The 6,331-nt window shown below is 41.9% G+C and overlaps 1 pseudogene; it reads right to left on the reverse strand.

The window, feature by feature from the left end:
* Positions 1–1,860: 1,860 nt before the first annotated feature.
* Positions 1,861–2,534, reverse strand: LOC119868342 (annotated as a pseudogene).
* Between the last annotated feature and the right edge of the window lie 3,797 nt (positions 2,535–6,331).

Genomic DNA, 6,331 nt, shown 5'->3' on the forward strand with positions numbered 1-6,331 from the left:
TTTTCAGTGTTTGTTTTAGATTGATCTAATCCCGCTTGTCTATTTCTGCTTTTGTTCCCTGTGCCACATTAAAAAAACTGTTGCCATGAGCAATGTGAGGGAGCATTCCCCCTACATTTCCTTCTCATAGTTTTATGGTTTCAGGTTTTATGATTAAGTCTTTAATCCATTTTGAGTTGATTTTTGAGTATGGTGGATCGAACAGGGGTCAAATGCATTCTTTTGACTGTAGATCTCCAGTTCCCGACATCATTGATTGAAGAGACCATTCGTTCTCTAGTGTGTGTTCTTGGCACCCTTGTCAAAGATCGACCATAGAGATGGGAGTTTATTTCTGGACTCTCTATTCTGTTCCATTGATCTATGTGTTGATTTTTATGTTAAAACTACGTACTATTTTATTGCTATAGCTTTTTCTTTAATAAATGGTTTATTGATATTACATTACAAAGAATGACAAGATTGTATTATCTATCTATCTATCTATTGTATTATTGTATTTCTAGACTTAATGGCCACCTCATAGAAAGCATCTTCGGAATAGAAAAAAAGTTTTTTTTAAAGATTTTTATTTATTTATTCATGAGGCACACACACAGAGAGAGGCAGAGACACAGGCAGAGGGAGAAGCAGGCTCCACGCAGGGAGCCTGATTGTGGGACTCGTTCCCGGTGCTCCAGGATCACGCCCTGGGCCGAAGGCAGGCGCCAAACCACTGAGCCACCTGGGCTGCCCAGAAAAAAAGTTTTAAGAATTTGTTTTCCCATAATCATCAATATGTCATAGTGTGGGCACAGCTAGTGCAACATTTTCCTCAACCCACTGGCTCCCTTCCTTTTATCAACTATTTATATAATATCATTGGGTCACTCACAGGAGAAAAACACTGCCAGCATCAGTATTTAGCAGCATTTCAAAAGACATTTTTTTGTCTTGAATAATAAGCTATTCTTTTAGTGCAGGAATTTCATATGTTCTTATTGCTTCTATACACAAGACATGATCCTTTAACATTTATGTAGGTAAGTCCCATTTTTTTTGAAGACTCCCAAAGACTTTGAGGGTTTTTTTTTTCACAAAAAAAGTAAAAGGCAGTGTCAACTCATGAGAGGCATCCCAACTACGTAAGTAGACCCTTTGCAGGATTCAGTTCCTGGTAAAGGAAGTGATTTGACACCCTCCTCTCACTCTCAGCTCTTATTACAAAGGGACTTGAGAGGGATAACAGCAGTAACTATCTGTATTACTTCATAGCCTAGGAAGGGAGAGAACAAATATAAAAAAATACACTCTGATAAAAATAGTAGAAGCCAAATCCTTTCATCCCAGGATGTCTGCAAAGGAGAGATTCTATGGTGCATGGATGCAGAAAAGGTATCACTCGTAACAGAAAAAATAAGTTGCGGACTGTCACTCAAGGCCAGAGAAGGAACCACAAAGAACAACTGGCTTCGATCGCATGGTCACCAGGAAGGGCACCTACCACAGAACTTGGGACAAGCCTCCTGGTGCTGTGGTTCAACAGCCTTCGGGGACGGGGAACCAGAAGCCGACACCGTCATGTGTGAAAAGGCTACTATAATTAGATTCCATTTGAAATCCAGCCTGTACTTGCTTTCTTGTGAAGGGTGTGAGACGTGCAGAGTCATCTTAGACGCATGTAGGTGACTGCCTTCTTGTAAAAGGCAGAGAACAGCCCCTTCAGGAACTCATCCTCCTCATTTGTTTTTGTTTCAGTTCCCCATTTAAACTAGAAAAGACACTGCAGCAGCCTCCAGTAGCTTCTAACTTGGGCACAGCACCAATACTACACATACAACAGAATGAACAACATTTTCCCGCTTCTTCCACTGGGCGGGCTCACTGTGCTTCTTTGGACTGAATAGGTGTGGTCTTGCTCAAGAAAAACACATGAACATAGGGTGAGATTTTGTTAGTCTCTGTTCCAGAAAGTTGGTGAAGCACTCCTCGGCTCTTATGTGATTCAATGACTGGCTTTGCCACATCCTTGTACTGCCTTAGCCTGGCAGCCACTGCTTCAGGCTAATCATCCTCCTGCTGGACTAATGGCTCACCCATGATGTCATCAATCCCATGTACATAAGGTGGACTGAAATCCAGGGGCTATGCCCTTCCACTAGGAGGGTGAATTCAACATCTGCTGACACAATCTTTGAGTGTTTCAAATGGAATGCTTAAAGTGATCACTAGATCCAGCTCACAGATTTTGTCCAGGGCTTCAGCCTGAACTAATGTCCTAGGAAAACCATCCAGTAGCCAGTGCTGGCCGCACCTATGCTCCAGCTCCGACATCATTAGATGTGTGCTCACATGATCTGGAACAACAAAACCTTCCTTTATGTACTGCTTTGCCATATCACCAACTTTGGTGTTGGCTTTGGTGTTCTCCTGCAAGAAGTGGCTGCTGGAGAGATGCTAGAGGCCAAAGCTCTGAGCGCTCCTGTGGCACATAGGGCCCTGGCCAGAGCTGGGTGGCCCAAGGATGACTGCGTGCGCAGGAATTTGGAAGCCATTGCCTTTGCCAGGCGGGGAAGGGGTGGCCAAACAGGCAACCCAGACGACAGCCTTAGAGAAGCTCCGGGAATTTTGTTGCTTCTGCTTCTGCCTCTGAGACTCTCCACTCGCTCGGGGACTCCCGGTTGCTATAGCTTTGTAATGTTATTCGAAATCAGCCAAGTGTGATACCTCTAGTATTGTTCTTCTTGATCGAGATCGCTTTAGCCATCTGGGGTCTTTTTTGTAGTTCCATGTAAATTTTAGGAGTGTTTTTTTCTAATTCTGTGAAAAATACCATTGGAGTTTTGATAGAGATTGCTTTAAATCTGTAGATTGCTTTGGGTAGTCTGGACATTTTAGCAGTATTAATTCTTCCAATCCATGAACGTGGGTTATCTTTCCATTTATTTGTGTTGTGTTCAATTTCTTTCATTAATGTTTGATAGTTTTCACTGTACAGATCTTTCACCTTCTTTTTTTATTTATTTATGATAGTCACAGAGAGAGAGAGAGAGAGAGAGAGAGAGAGAGAGAGAGAGGCAGAGACACAGACAGAGGGAGAAGCAGGCTCCATGCACCGGGAGCTAGACGTGGGATTCGATCCCGGGTCTCCAGGATCGCGCTCCGGGCCAAAGGCAGGCGCCAAACCGCTGCGCCACCCAGGGATCCCGATCTTTCACCTTCTTAGTTAAATTTAATCCTAAGTATTTTATCATGCTGATGTGATTGTAAGTGGGATTATTTATTTAATTTATGTTTTGGATAATATGCTGTTTGCGTATAGAAACACAACAGATTTTGTAGTGTTGATTTGGTATCCTGCAACATCACTGAATGCATTTATTAGTTCTAACAGTTTTTGGGATAATTAGGGTGGTCTTTAGGGATAATTTTACTGCTTTTTATATGATTTGGATGCCTATTATTTCTTTTTCTTGTTTACTTGCTCTGGACTTTCAGTAATATGTTGCATAGAAATGGAAGAGTTGGAGAGTGCCTTGCTGGCTCGGCTAAGCCTCTGACTTTGGCCCAGGTCATGATCTCAGGATCCTGGGATTGAGCCCCACATAGGGCTTCACACTCAGTGGGGAGTCTGCTTCTCCCTTTTCCTCTCCCTCTGCCTTTCCCCCTGCTTGTTCATGCTCACTCTCTCTCTCAAATAAATAAGTAAAGTCTTAAAAAATTGTTAAGAGTGGGCATCTTTGTCTTTTTGTTTTGTTTTGTTTCTGATCTTAAGAGGAAAAGTTTTCAACCTTTCACCACTGAGCATGATACTAGCTGTGGGTTTGTCATGGATCACCCTTATTATGTTGAAGTACATTCCTTGTATAAGATAATATGTTGAGATATTTTTTATCATGAAAGGATGTTGAATTTTGCCAAATGATTCTTTTTAGATTTTTATTTTTTTAATAAAATAATTTTTATTGATGTTCAATTTACCAAAATACAAAATAACACCCAGTGCTCATCCCGTCAAGTGTCCCCCTCAGTGCCCGTCACCCACTCACCCCCACCCTCCGCCCTCCTCCCCTTCCACCACCCCCAGTTTATTTCCCAGAGTTAGGAGTCTTTATGTTCTGTCTCCCTTTATGATATTTCCCACACATTTCTTCTCCCTTCCCCTATATTCCCTTTCACTATTATTTATATTCCCCAAATGAATGAGAACATACACTATTTGTCCTTCTCCGATTGACTTACTTCACTCAGCATAATAACCTCCAGTTCCATCCACGTTGAAGCAAATGGTGGGTATTTGTCGTTTCTAATGGCTGAGGAATATTCCATTGTATACATAGACCACATCTTCTTCATCCATTCATCTGCCGATGGACACCGAGGCTCCTTCCACAGTGTGGCTATTGTGGCCATTGCTGCTAGAAACATCGGGGTGCAGGTGTCCCGGCGTTTCACTGCATCTGTATCTTTGGGGTAAATCCCCAGCAGTGCAATTGCTGGGTCGTAGGGCAGCTCTATCTTTAACTCTTTGAGGAACCTCCACAGAGTTTTCCTGAGTGGCTGCACCAGTTCACTTTCCCACCAACAGTGCAGGAGGCTTCCCCTTTCTCCACATCCTCTCAAACATTTGTGGTTTCCTTCCTTGTTAATTTTCCCCTTCTCCCTGGTGTGAGGTGGGATCTCATTGTGGTTTTGATTTGTATTTCCCCGATGGCAAGTGATGCAGAGCATTTTCTCATGTGCATGTTGGCCATGTCTATGTCTTCCTCTGTGAGATTTCTCTTCATGTCTTTTGCCCATTTCATGATTGGATCGTTTGTTTCTTTGGTGTTGAGTTTAAGAAGTTCTTTATAGATCTTGGAAACTAGCCCTTTATCTGATAGGTCATTTGCAAATATCTTCTCCCATTCTGCAGATTGTCTTTGAGTTTTGTTGACTGTATCCTTTGCTGTGCAAAAGCTTCTTATCTGGATGAAGTCCCAATAGTTCATTTTTGCTTCTGTTTCTTTTGCCTTCGTGGATGTATCTTGCAAGAGGTTACTGTGGCCGAGTTCAAAAAGGGTGTTGCCTGTGTTCTCCTCTAGGATTTTGATGGAATCTTGTCTCACATTTAGATCTTTCATCCATTTTGAGTTTATCTTTGTGTCTGGTGAAAGAGAGTGGTCTAGTTTCATTCTTCTGCATGTGGATGTCCAATTTTCCCAGCACCATTTATTGAAGAGACTGTCTTTCTTCCAATGGATAGTCTTTCCTACTTTATCAAATATTAGTTGGCCATAAAGTTCAGGGTCCACTTCTGGGTTCTCTATTCTGTTCCATTGATCTATGTGTCTGTTTTTGTTCCAGTACCACACTGTCTTGATGACCACAGCTTTGTAGTACAACCTGAAATCTGGCATTGGGATGCCCCCAGCTATGGTTTTCTTTTTTAAAATTCCCCTGGCTATTCGGGGTCTTTTCTGATTCCACACAAATCTTAAAACAATTTGTTCTAACTCGCTGAAGAAAGTCCATGGTATTTTGATAGGGATTGCAGTAAACGTGTACATTGCCCTGGGTAACATTGACATTTTCACAATATTAATTCTGCCAATTCATGAGCATGGAATATTTTTCCATCTCTTTGTGTCTTCCTCAATTTCTTTCAGAAGTGTTCTATAGTTTTTAGGGTATAGATCCTTTACCTCTTTGGTTAGGTTTATTCCTAGGTATCTTATGCTTTTGGGTGCAATTGTAAATGGGATTGACTCCTTAATTTCTCTTTCTTCAGCCTCATTGTTAGTGTATAGAGATGCCATTGATTTCTGGGCATTGATTTTGTATCCTGCCACGCTACCAAATTGCTGTATGAGTTCTATCAATCTTGGGGTGGAGGCTTTTGGGTTTTCTATGTAGAGTATCATGTCATCGGCGAAGAGGGAGAGTTTGACTTCTTCTTTGCCAATTTGAATGCCTTTAATGTTTTTTTGTTGTCTGATTGCTGAGGCTAGGACTTCCAGTACTATGTTGAATAGCAGTGGTGAGAGTGGACATCCCTGTCTTGTCTTGTTCCTGATCTTAGGGGAAAGGCTCCCAGTGCTTCCCCATTGAGAATGATATTTGCCGTGGGCTTTTCGTAGATGGCTTTTAAGATGTCGAGGAAAGTTCCCTCTATCCCTGCACTCTGAAGAGTTTTGATCAGAAATGGATGCTGTATTTTGTCAAATGCTTTCTCTGCATCTAATGAGAGGATCCTATGGTTCTTGTTTTTTCTCTTGCTGATATGATGAATCACATTGATTGTTTTACGGGTGTTGAACCAGCCTTGTGTCCCAGGGATAAATCCTACTTGGTCATGGTGAATAATTTTCTT

Source organism: Canis lupus, chromosome X, assembly GCF_011100685.1.
Source record: "Canis lupus familiaris isolate Mischka breed German Shepherd chromosome X, alternate assembly UU_Cfam_GSD_1.0, whole genome shotgun sequence".
In the NCBI taxonomy this organism is placed as follows: Eukaryota; Metazoa; Chordata; class Mammalia; order Carnivora; family Canidae; genus Canis; species Canis lupus.